The sequence below is a fragment of the Poromitra crassiceps genome (genome assembly GCF_964638095.1).
Source record: "Poromitra crassiceps genome assembly, chromosome: 5".
In the NCBI taxonomy this organism is placed as follows: Eukaryota; Metazoa; Chordata; class Actinopteri; order Beryciformes; family Melamphaidae; genus Poromitra; species Poromitra crassiceps.
In genome coordinates, this window is record NC_139642.1 from 29,615,421 (window position 1) to 29,629,357 (window position 13,937).

A 13,937-nucleotide genomic window follows, 5' to 3' on the forward strand; every position below is an offset into this window, starting at 1 on the left:
ATCTACAGTATGCTAGTGTCTGTCTCTCACCCAGCCATCTACAGTATACTAGTGTCTGTCTCTCACCCAGCCATCTACAGTATGCTAGTGTCTGTCTCCCACCCAGCCATCTACAGTATGCTAGTGTCTGTCTCTCACCCAGCCATCTACAGTATACTAGTGTCTATCTCTCACCCAGCCATCTACAGTATGCTAGTGTCTGTCTCCCACCCAGCCATCTACAGCTAGCGTCTGTCTCTCACCCAGCCATCTACAGTATACTAGTGTCTGTCTCTCACCCAGCCATCTACAGTATACTAGTGTCTGTCTCTCACCCAGCCATCTACAGTATGTTAGTGTCTGTCTCTCACCCAGCCATCTACAGTATGCTAGTGTCTGTCTCTCACCCAGCCATCTACAGTATGTTAGTGTCTGTCTCTCACCCAGCCATCTACAGTATGCTAGTGTCTGTCTCTCACCCAGCCATCTACAGTATGCTAGTGTCTGTCTCTCACCCAGCCATCTACAGCTAGTGTCTGTCTCCCACCCAGCCATCTACAGCTAGTGTCTGTCTCTCACCCAGCCATCTACAGTATGTTAGTGTCTGTCTCTCACCCAGCCATCTACAGTATGTTAGTGTCTGTCTCCCACCCAGCCATCTACAGTATGCTAGTGTCTGTCTCCCACCCAGCCATCTACAGTATGTTAGTGTCTGTCTCTCACCCAGCCATCTACAGTATGCTAGTGGGTCACAAATGATTGGCCTCTGAGCTAGCCAACTGCTCCTGTGGGATAAAGTGCCACCGGCCATATGTGGGGCTATTCAGAGAGAGAGAGTGATTTAAGTAGCGTTTAAAGGTTATTTCTCACTGGGAACGATGGCGATCGTTCCGTGCCAGAGTACGATTGCCCCCACCCTCCCCTCTCCCCCGTTATGGTCAGCTTTCACATGACAAATTTCTTCCGCCCTCGGGAACGGAACGGACCATCAACTACGCCTGGAGTGTATCCTCGCCTGTGTATTGTCTATGTGGTTCAATACGGTTGGCGTTCACATTCGCTCGTGTTCCGGCCCCGCGGGCACGCCCAAGCATTCCCCAGACCACCTTTTCAAGTGGACCCTGTCGCAGTTCGCTGTTCCGTGGCCGCGAGCAGCACGGAACACAAGGTTCACACTCATGAAACGAACCGGACCCGGGGTCAATCTGGGGACAAGTGTGCTCGGAAATAGTCCCGGGTCCCCATGTGAAACCATCCTAAGCTTCTGCACGCTCACTCACTAAGCCCTTTATATCCACAGTGTTCTCTGTCATTTGCCTGAAAGCTGTCAAAGATGCTTCTCTTGTGTAAGGGTACAGACAGTTTTGTGTAGAGTGCGTGTGCGCGTGTGTGTGTGTGTGTGTGTGTGTGTGCGTGCGTGCGTGCGCGTGTGTGTGCGTGTGTGTGTTTATTTTTATTATTTTTTATTTTATCAGCTCTATCAATAGAAACACAGAACTCAAGGCTAAATACAGGAATAGGGGGGTTATTGGAAGTACAGTACAGCCCTGCGTGGGATGGTTTTAATAATCCCGCTGAATTCCTGACCATTACCGCCCCCCTCCTGCAATGTGTGTGTTATTGTCCGCCTGCAGCAAAGTGTCTGTCAGCGAACTGTCAGTTTCCCTCTTCCTCCTCTTGTTGTGACTGTTGGACTCCTCCTACAGCAGAGCACGCACTGCCCAAAGATAGTTTATTTCCAAGGAGATGAATCGCTCTGTAGTCTGTAGTACAGTAAACGAGTAGAGTGTGAAATCCCGAGAGCCACAGTTAATTTTTTGACTGCCCGCAGCAAAGTTAAAAACGCCCGCTCCCGCTGGATTCGCTCAGCCATCTATTTGGAAGGATAATGCATGGATGTATTAAAAAACTGGATAGGGGACGAGCCACGCCCACCCATGCATTCGGATGGAGGCTGCTCACTGGCGCATGAAGTCATCATGGGGGGTTTTTCTTCCTGGTTTTACTTCCTGACCATGCGGCCTAAGGCGAAGTGCGCATGTGTGCCATGACGTATTCCATGACATCTCCCACCCTTTATTTACTTTACTTTACTTTATTGGTATTTAGCAGACGCCTTTATCCAAAGCGACTTACATCATGATCATACTGTATACAGCACACAATAACATGAATAGATCAAATAGAAAAACAGTAGTAAAAATATGAGAAGCCAATATAAAAGGGGAGATTAAAGGTGAGAACAGTTAAAGGAGCAATCATATAAGAAACAGAAAATTCAATTACAAACACATGGAAAGCAGGCAGAGGAAAGGGAGGGAATTCACTAAGAGTCAATATAAAGTCTGAAGAGGTGAGTTTTAAGTTTCCTGCGGAAAATGGGGAGTGATGCAGCAGTCCTGATGTCCGGGGGAAGTTCATTCCACCATTTTGGGGCCAGGTAGGAGAAAAGTCTCGACCGAGAGCGGCTTCTGAGCCCACGTAGCAGGGGAGGGGCGAGACGTCCAGCACTAGTGGAGGGGCGGAGTGGGCGGTGAGAGGTTTGAAAAGTGACCATAGACTGTAAGTATGAGGGGGCTGTTTGGTGAACGGCCTTGAAAGCTAGTGCCAGAGTTTTGAATTTGATGCGTGCTAGGATGGGAAGCCAATGAAGCTCTCGGAAAAGGGGGGTGACATGGGAAAATCTAGGTAAATTGTAAACCAGACGGGCTGCTGTGTTCTGAATGAGCTGAAGAGGAAGTATTTCAGAGGCAGGGAGGCCTGCCAAAAGGACGTTGCAGTAATCAATACGTGACAGTACCAGTGCCTGTACCAGAATTTGTGTAGCTTCTCTGGTGAGAAATGGGCGGATCTTGCGAATATTGAAGAGGGAGAACCGGCAGGAGCGTGCTGTTGCGGCAATGTAGGCAGAGAAGGTGAGTTGGTGGTCAAGGATCACTCCCAGGTTTTTAGCTGTTTGAGATGGAGTTACGGTGTGGTTGTCAATGGATATGGAGAGGTCAGTCAGGGGGGATTCTTTGGCAGGGAGGAAGATGATCTCGGTTTTTCCAGGGTTGAGTTTGAGGTGGTGATCCGCCATCCAGACACCAACGTCTTTCAGGCAGGCAGAGATCCGTGACCCAATTGAAGTATCAGAGGGGGGGAAGGAAAGGTAAAGCTGTGTGTCGTCGGCATAGGAGTGATAGGAAAAACCGTGAGATGAAATGACGTGACCAAGTGAACCCATGTAGAGGAGGAACAGGAAAGGACCTAGAACAGAACCCTGAGGAACACCAGTGGAAAGGGTGCAAGGAGTAGAAAGGGAGCCTCTCCAAGAAACCCTGTAGGAGCGATCGGAAAGATAGGAGGAGAACCAGGAGAGTGCAGACCCAGTGACACCCAAGTCGGAAAGGGTGGAAAGAAGGATTTGGTGGTTAACAGTGTCGAAAGCAGCAGATAGATCCAGGAGTATGAGAACAGAGGAAAGGGATGAAGCCATGGCGGAGTGAAGTGCCTCAGTGACAGCGAGAAGAGCAGTTTCGGTTGAGTGAGCGGGTTTGAAACCAGATTGGAGAGGGTCAGACAGATTGTGAAGGGAGAGATAAGTGGAAAGTTGACTGGAGACGGCACGTTCGATGGTTTTGGAGAGGAAAGAGAGGAGAGAGACAGGACGGTAGTTGGAGATGGCAGTAGGGTCGAGGGATGGTTTTTTAAGTAGAGGTTTTACAATGGCAGTCTTTAAGATGGTTGGGAATCGACCAGAGGAAAGAGAGGAGTTAATGAATGTGGTGAGGAATGGGGATAGGTCAGGGGAGATGGACTGTAGGAGGGCGGAAGGGATCGGGTCCAGGGGGCAGGAGGTGGCGCGGTTGGAAGTGATGAGTTGAAGTACATCTTCAGGGGAAAGGGGGGAGAAGGTGGACAGACCGGGAGTAGGGGGTGGATGAACTGGATTGGAGATAGGAGAGATGAGTGAGGGGAAGGAGGAACTGATGTCATAAACCTTCTTGGTGAAGTAAGATAGAAAGTCATCGGCAGAAATGGCAGAGGGAGGGGGAGGGGGCGGGGGGTTAAGGAGGGAAGAGAAGGTGGAGAATAGTTTGCTGGGGTTGGAGGCGGAGGATTGGATTAAAGAAGTGAAAAAGGAGGTTTTTGAAGTAGAAACAGCAGAGGTGAAATTGGAGAGGATATGTTGATAAGTTGTGAGATCGTGGGGGTTGAGAGACTTTTTCCAAGTTCTTTCTGCAGTACGAAGTTCTGAGCGGTGGGTGCGGAGAGGTCCAGTGAGCCATGGAGCGGGGGGAGAGGGCCGGGCAGGTTTAGTGATGAGTGGACAGAGTGAATCAAGGGCAGAGGAGAGAGAGGATAGGAGGGTGTTGGAGGCATCATCCGTGGATAGGAGAGAGAATTGAGCAGGAGAGGGAAGGAGAGAGAGGGCAGCAGAGGAGAGGGACGTAGGTAGGAGAGTCTGAAGGTTGGGACGGATGGTAATAGAATGAGTCGGAGATGGATGGACGGTGGGAAGGGAGATAGGGAGGGAGAACGTAATGAAGTAGTGATCTGATACAGGGAGGGGGGTAACAGAGAGGGTGGAGGTACGGCAGGAGCGGGTGAAAATGAGATCGAGCAGGTTTCCAGCATTGTGAGTGGGGGGAGAAGGAGAGAGGGAGAGGTCAAAGGATGCAAAGAAGTTAATGAAGGAGGGAGAATGCAGAGTTGCCGCCTGGACATTGAAATCGCCGACAAGTATGAGGGGGGAGCCGTCCTCGGGGTAGAGGGAGAGGAGAGTATCCATTTCCTCGAGGAACGAACCTAGCTGTCCAGGCGGGCGGTAGATAGTGATGATGGTGAGTTTGGTAGGTAGGGAAACAGTGACAGAGTGGGATTCAAAGGAAGAGATGGAAAGGTGTGAGGGAGGTGAAACTGTGTATGACCATTCAGAAGAAATGAGGAGACCCGTGCCACCGCCTCTCCCGGAGGTCCTAGGTGTGTGAGAGAAACTAAAGGCCGAAGAGAGAGCAGCAGGAGTGGCAGTGTTTTCTGGTAATATCCAAGTTTCAGTGAGGGCAAGGAAGTGGAGGGATTGAGAGAGAGCATGGGCGGAAATTATTTCAGTTTTGTTGACGGCTGACTGACAGTTCCATGTATGTATTAAAAGAAGAAAATACACCTGTATACGGCTCTTAGTGGCTTCTGAAGAAAAAATGCCCCATAAAAAATTATTTGATAATTAAAAGAGTCGTTATACTTTGAAAAAAAAAATCCCCTGGGTTTAACAGCTGCCGGGGTCCCCATGCAAGTGGATGGGAATTTTCCTTTCTGGGCTGCATGGCGTCACGTGACTTGCAATACAGAGCTTCGCCACCATGTTCAAATGGCTTCACAGCCCAGCGCTATTCCTGGGGGCTTGGGATAATGCGGCTGTGTCCATTTACTGTAACATGCTTTTACCTCAGTGCTGCAAAATGGTGGAAGCTTGGTTTACATCAGAGGTTTTCAAAGTGGGAGGCGGGCCTCCCCAGGAGGGCTCCAAGCAGTTTCAGGGGAGGCTCAGTGAATGGAAGTGAAAAAATATTACATTAGTTATCAAAAAGAGATCACATAAAATAGCCTAAATGTGTGTGATTTGGTTAAAGAGATAGTTCAGAGATACAGCATTTGGGAATTTGACTGTTTTTCCCACTTTCCCAGAGTCAGAAACAAATAAATGGCATCAGACAGACATTTATGTATTTGGTGTAATCTGACATATGTGAAACCGCAATATGAGGCTATTTTGCCTCAATTGTTGAGTGTCTATGGGATCAAAGAAATAACATAATCATCATCCCATAGGCATCCAAGAATTGAGCAAACACCTTTTTCAAAGCTTCATCTGGGGGAGGGAGGCCCACAGTCTCACACTTTGAAAAACCCTGGTTTACATGATATTATAAGAGAGATGCTTTTTCACAGTGCCTACAGTACAGTAATATACACCCTAAACATGTGCTGGGCATGTTTTTCTGTACAGAAACAGCCAAGCTCAAGTTTTGATTCCACAAATTACATGAAGAAAAGTGTGTGTGTGTGTGTGTGTGTGTGTGTGTGTGTGTGTGTGTGTGTGTGTGTGTGTGTGTGTGCGCGTGCATGCGTGCGTGCGTGTGCATGCATGTGTGTGTGTATCCTATTGTCATCCTCTCCAAAGCAATGGCAACAAAGAAGGCACTTAACAGAGGATGAGAGGATATTGTATTGCACAGCCCCTTCTTTCTTCCTTTTTATGATGGATTGCTCTTCTACTACGGGAGTAACTTGGCCCTGTGCATAAATGGAGTAACTTGGCCCTGTGTATAAATGGAGTAACTTGGCCCTGTGTATAAATGGAGTAACTTGGCCCTGTGTATAAATGGAGTAACTTGGCCCTGTGTATAAATGGACTGTGAAATGGGTGTGTGAGTGCTAGACAGTGGGAGGAATGGTGCAATCATGAGTTTTCATAATTTACTGTGGACTGTTAGTGGAGTACATAATGACAAAGAGTGGGTACAGTCGTGAACGTCTGCTACGGTATGGTCTTGTGTTTTTCACCAGAACTGGAATCAACTCATGATATAGCCTTAAATTATTTAGCATTAAATAGGCCTATTTGGTGTAACTTGAATTCGGAATAGTGTTGCCGTTTGCGGCAGAAAGATGTTTTTGCACGCATTGGAGCAAGAGGACACCAAAGAAATCGGCCAACCAAAGGACCAAAGTTGTCAGCACTAAGAAACCCATTTCTGTGCCTTCATGTCTATCTCCTTGATCAGTCTGGGAGGTGATGGCTCTCCTCCTCCCTTCATCTCCTTCAGAAAGGAAAGGAGCTGTCAGCACGTCAGACACCTCAGGAGCAGGGCCGATTTTACACTTCATGGGCCCTGGGGCTATTCATCTCTGCAGGGCCCCCCCCTCAAGCGGAAGGGAGTGTCGGCGGCGCCCGTTGGGCGCCGACGAATTTTTTTTTAGTGTTTTTTTTAACCTTTTTTAGACGTATTTAAAGGAATATCTCATTTTAAATCAACATTAGGATTATACTGTTGTGATGTCATTATTCAGTATCTTCTCCTTTTCTCACTAACTTTCATGTCACCACCTGCTCTCCTGTCAGCATTCTAACTTACAAACCCAAACTGTAGGTTTAGCCATCATGTTCTTTCATAAACAGCCTGATTGGAAATAAAACATTGCCACTGAGATGTCACAACAAGCACTTTTATTATTATCATTTAGTATTTATTATTGCTGTTATTATTACAGTGCACACACACATGGTTATTCAATTATTGCACAAATCAATCAAGCAGTATTCAAGTCTGTTCGTACCTGAAATGTCTTCTTCCTGACTTTTGCGGTGGCAAAGCGTTTGACTAGAGTGGTGAAGTCCAATGTTCTAACAATGTCACTTTCCAATGACATCAATGTCAAGTGGGTGAGCCTTTCTTGTCCCATTGTAGACCGTATCCTGTTCTTGACAAGCCCAAGTTTTGAAAAGGAGCGCTCTCCAGAGGCATTTGTTACAGGGAGAGTTAAGTAAATCCCCCGTTTTTTTTTTTTTTTTTTTGGGCCCCTTGATGTCCCGGGCCCCGGGGCTTCAGCCCCGGTAAGCCCGTTGGTAAAATCGGCCCTGCTCAGGAGCATAGCCACCGGCCCAGCCTGATTGGTTACTGCTGCAGTTTGCGTTCATGTGTGTAAGAGAGAGGAGTGCGTAAAACCATGTATGTGTTTGGGATTGGGCCTGTATCTGTCAGATACTAGAGGTTGAAGTGTGTTTTAAGCACTTTTTCCTCTTTTATGTTCAACGCTGGCCTCCAGCCCTCTCTGTGCTCACAGTGCAGGACTTCATGGTCATGTAGTTCGGCTCTTCAGTTCAGCCAGGAAAAGGCTGTGCTGCATATTTGAAACACAAGGTTTAACTTAAAGGCGAATTTCTGTATTTTTCAACTGTCCTGGACCCTATTTTTGTAATTTTTTATGTATAACTAATGTGAGCAGATTTTTTCCCCCAAACTGGTGCAGAATTGACTGAGATCGCAGCTGCTTTGCCCAGATGCCACTCCTACCTCGGCAGCCTGCACGTACGTCCACGAAACAAGTTTATTTTTTGCAGAGGACACAGCTTCAGCTTGTTATTGTAAGAGAGATAGAGAGAGAAAACGCTTGTAACATTATTGACCTTGCAACAGCTTGCTCACGCCCTCTCTCTGCCTGCTGCTCCCCTCTGTCTCTCCATGTCCGCTCCTCAGTTTTCATATAGCGTTTCTGCGGCCATCAAATTCAAATGCCTTATTCATATTGTTGAAATCGGCTAAATTCAACCATAACTTCCAAAATATTTTAGCTACGTGCTTTCAGTTACTCCAAGCGAAACATGGCTGCCCAACTACAGCTGAATTTTCCTGCAACAACGCAACTCTCTCACAGGTTAGATCACCATATGATTCCCGAGGGCGGCACTGCTGCCGCTCACCGCTCCCCCAGGGGATGGGTCAAATGCGGAGAACAAATTTTGCACACTCAGGTGTGTGACAATCAGTGGGACTTTACCTTTACCTTTACAATCCCAGAGACATTGAAGCAGGCAGATGGAGGTCAACAGAACTTCCAGTTCTCCCTGTATCATAACAACGCCATAACAACGTGCGTGGCAAAAAAATAAGCTCTTTACAGGACGAGAGAGAGAATGATTCTATCTGTTGTGATTTTTAGGTAAATGTACTTTCATAATACTGAACACTGCATTACCACCATTATTCTTCATTAACCATACAGTGCACCATTTTGGTATAGTGATGATTGACTGGTATCAACACAGCGTTGTTGTGTGGGTTTATCTGTTGACATGCTCCGGATGAACATGTGGGACATGTGGGACGCTGTAAATGCCATCTCAAATTGCACATGCAATAATGGACCAAGATAATGGCGTTCAAATGGCGCACCGAGGGAACATTGGTGGCTGTGAAGCTATTATGATAGAGAGGGGTCACGCTAGCTGAGGTAATGGCACCAAAAGTATACTTTCATCTCCTAGAGATGCACTGCTCATTTGGACGGATGCTTTTAGTTTTTGCTGTGTACCTTAATGCATAACACTCCACCATGTCTCTCTCATGACCCAGGTGGTGGTGGTGGGGTCCCCTGTGCGCCGAGCGTAGTGTCAGAGCGACTCTGTGTGCAGTAAGCCTTTTCTTATCTCTGCACGTTAATAACTCACCATCTCTGAAAGTAGAGCAACACAACAACACAACAACAGCCTCACAGCCACTTAAAGGTGAATTCTGACCTGAAAACGAGGAAAACAGGGCATGTGAAATGCTTGTATTTACGTCCTGTAAATAGCTTATTTTTCATATTTGATATATTATTATATCATATCGAGACAATAAGAAAATGAATGTCACATTGATAGCAGCTCCTGTCCCCCCCCCCCCGCCCTCCTTGTAATCCATATTTAAAAAAACAGATAAATATCAGCAGTTAGCATGCTACGCTAACGACAGATCAAACACTTACCATGCAAGTCCCCTGGAAGTGCTTTGCCACTACCCTTTGCATGACCCGGATGTGGGACATGCAGTTGATCTGTAGCCTAGCATGCTAAACACCACTGATAATATCTGATTTTGAGATTATGGACAATTCATTTGAATTCGATGGCCACGCATATTTATTAGAGCCGGTATCAATGTGACGGAAAGCAGAGCCAGGGTGAACCAAGGTAAATAACGCTAGATTGTTCATTTTCTCATAATATAATAACATTATGCACTGCTGCATGTCAGAAAATAAGCTATTTATAGGATCTAAATACAAGCATTTCACATGCCCCATTTTCTTCATTTTCAGGTCGCAGTTCAAAACAAATGATCGTTCAGTGCATGGGAATCAAACCGGACTCATCAGGGTGACTTAAAAATAATATTTAGAGTTGGAAATAAGGTCCAGGTTGTAAAAAACTGGAATTCTTCCTTAAGGCAGAGGCAATAATCTGTCAAAGTTCTGTTCTTTTCTGCTGCCTATCTCCAGCTCCTCTTCTTCTGCCCCCCCCCCCCCCCCCCCACTCAAGGCAGGGTGGATGAGAAAACAAGAAGCTGAAAAAAGCCAGACCTTGGGCTGCAGTCTATCATAGGACTGCAGGGACAACATGAGGGTTAGAAGGTAGACAAACAGATCAAAAGTATACCCCCAAAAATGGCACTGTTCAGTGAGGTGCAAAAAGAAGCTGAACATTGATGTTTGAACAGAACTGAGAGCGAGGCCAAGGCTGCATCCACACACAGAGCTCAGGCGCGGGGAGCAGGGGCGTAGTGGAGGGCAAGTAAACACAGTTTACCCACCTCTTTGAAATGAGGCAGAGAGTTTCACCTATTTCACATCAACTGTATGAATAAATGAGGGGGAACAAGATGGGTAAACTACTCAACTTGGATAGATGAGCCACCTCTGTATTTACCACTACACCCCTGGCTAGGACCATGGGCAGAATGCACAACCCGCCTTAGGCTAGGAGCGGCAAGTGCACATACATACACACACGGGGGACACCCAGACATGCAGGAGCAGACGCTCTCACACACACAGAGCATTTCAGGGCAGCTGCCGAATTGTTAGTTTTTTCCACTCAGAACAAAACACAAAATCCATTGTGAACCTGCTTTATCTCACCCTGCCTAAGGCTACAAGGCTACAGCTCACGACCTCAGGAAACTATACATAGCATGCAGTGACGGCTGGTGGTGATATTGGGTGGAGGGGCTAAAAAATTATAACCATCAATAGCTCATGCTGCAGCATCCGAGATACCAAATTGCAGCAACAAACGACACTTGCCTGATGCAAAACCTTCTGTATCACTCACTCACTCTCTCTCTCTCTCTCACACACACTCTCTCTCGCTCTCTCTCTCTCTCACACACACACACACACACACACACACACACACACACACACACACACACACACACACACACACACACACACACACACAATTTGACTATTTTGCTCTGTAGGCTACACATTAGCACATACCATTTTAACAAAAACAAGATACAGTATGCAAGAATGGTGTGATAGGCTACATGATAGAACAGACTACATTCAAAACCAACACATTCCCACAGATTTCAGACCGTCTTTATCAGACAACGATTGAGGAGAGAGAGAGAGAGAGAGAGAGAGAGAGAGAGAGAGAACGAAAGAGAGAGAGAGAGAACGAAAGAGAGAGACAGAGAGAGAGAGAACGAAAGAGAGAGATAGAGAGAAGAGAGAGAGCGAGAGCTGTCCACGTCTTTTCCTTTTGATCTCTTAACGAGCAACAGCTGTTGTCTGCGTTCAAACCATGTAACACAAAACTTACTATTTTGTTGTGTCCCTTTGTGCCAATGTGCCTCCAGTCTCTACACTTGTAATTTCCCCCGTCAAACATGAAGGAAAATGGATGAGGAAGTAGTCCATGTGTGTGAATCTCATTCGAGCTGTCATTGGTTGTGAAGAGTCTCGTTGGCCAGCCTCCTCTGTCTGGTGGGCTGCAGGAGTTTAGCCCAAATGGGCCGTAGACGGCGGCAGCTCAAGGGGGGCGTGCCAGACACTTGTCAATCACTTATAACAAAGGTGATTGAAGCCTGACACTAGTGTCTTGGGGCTGGACAAAGCTAGCCCAATTTGCTGATTTTCTTGTGACTACAGATGGCGCTGTTGCTGCTCTATAGGTTACACCAACATAAACAACCAATTCTAAGTTTGATATAATGTATGTAAAGAATAAATAATAATAATACTTTTCTCATTTTATTGGAAATGATAGGGGGGGCTTAGCCCCCCTAGCCCATTGATACCAGCCGTCTCTGATAGCATCCACAAAGACCAGGAAGGGAGTGAGGTGCAACAGGTGAATTATTTCCAGTGGCAAGATTTTCAATTACACCCCAGAGGACATGAGATGTTTCTCAGATTGTCCGTCCGCAAATTGTGGAATTGAGTTTGGATGGAAACACAGCAGCAGTAATGTCCTCCAAATGTTGTTCTGTGATGAGAGGAGAGCAGAACGTGATGGTTACCGGTGCTCTCCAGAGGTTAGGGTGTCATTGTCTGAGAGGGGCTGTGGAGGGGTGGCCTTGGTGTGACCCAGCTGGTTTGACAGGTACATGGTGTCCTTTGCTCTGTCTGTGCTCTGACTGAGTAATGAACCAGATTGTATTCCACCCAAGCACAAAAAAGCCATTCTCAAATGTATTTTGGGAGCTTTACAACTTGCAGTTCGATGATCCACATGTTTGTTGTTTGTAATCTGTATTTGTGCTGTGTCGTGATTGAGGATTCAATTCTCATTAATTGACCCCAGTTTTCATCCTGATATACTGAATGATGAGAAATTAAGATGATCATTGTCGTTTTGTGGTGTATCATAAAAATGATATAATGATGGCATCATAATGGCTATCCCTGTGGCCCAATTAAAAAACAGCTTGTACATTTTCCAGAGACAAACACAACCTATAGGGTCAGCTTTGCTTTTGTTTACACTTGTGTACATACAGTAGCAAAAAAAGCAAAAAAAGCCACCTAGTGTGACCTTTTTGTGACAAACGCAATGAACAACGTACATAACAAAACTCATGATAAAAAACAATAATAATTATCAAAAGTTTAAACATTTATCATTTCAAGACGGTTTCACGTATCCAAATTCTTTATACAACTTTAGATCAGGGAAGTCCAGAGATGACACAGAAAAAGTTTGGGCTCATTCGGGCAAATGGCCTAGGACGAGTTCGTTTTTTTTGTTTGTTGAGAAAGTCCAAGATGGCGGAAAATCTAGCAGACTTAAATGGGTGTGGTCTATATGGATATGCGTATAGATCCAGGGAATCCAGCAGATGTGGAATTTTGATTCTACGCCTCACGGTTCAGCAGTTATGGGTCAATACGCAAAAGCGTCTGTTATAGCGCCACCATCTGGCCAATATGGCTAATTTTTTGTCTCTGAGTAGTGGGGCACATTTCCAACCTATGTGCAAGGTCTGGCTACTGTAGCCCTTACAGTTTTTGACGTGCATGCTGTTTTAGGGCGGAATAATAATAATAATAAATATAGCCGCAAGCGGCGATGCGGGGTCCAAGCTTCTGGTGACTTGGGGGTTATATGTCAGATAATATAGACACTGAATTGCACATTTAGTCAGAGTTGATATGTGCACAAGTGTACCAAGTTTGCAAGTAATATGTAGTAAGTAGCAGTGGCGGTGGTAAGCCATTTGGTGGCTGTCAAAGAGGCTTATTAAGCAATGGACTTTTTCTAGGCAAACTGTCATAATTTCAAATCCTAGCTTCCTGATAAGCTTAGATGTGTTAGCCACAGCTTACTGAGGTGTTGCTTTTGTGGTGTTCCGAGTCCATTGGATGAAGATAGTGTGCTGCTTCTACTGTACACTTCTGATCATGGTTATAGATGTGCTCAGTGAGGAAAGGATTAAACAAACTGTTCCTGAATGGTGATATAAGTAATTGGTTGTCACAATGAAAAGCCAATGCTTTTGTAGTAGTGGTGGTAGTCATAAATCTGGTCTGCATAAGCACAAGGCCAGAATTTGAACCATTTGTCTTGAAATTAATGTAAAATCCTAACTATTACTAGATACTCCACATGGTACATTCATAGTGTCTCTGTATAGGTATAACAAGATTAATATTCAGGTTGTGTAAATCACCCTTTAAGTCAAACTGTTAGTGGCTTAATAGGTTATCAGTTAACAAGTTACTTGTCTGTTATTCAGATGTTTTAAAAGGGTAAGCTTGGGCACAGTGGACATCTACAAGTTGGCAATAAAAGTGTAAGCTCAAGGTTGACTAAAGGAGTTAGGATATAATGCATAAAAAACTGGGACAAAAGACAGCAAAGGAGGCAGATATGATTCAAACAATAAGTTTTTATTGCAAATAATAGTTTTTATGAAATGAAA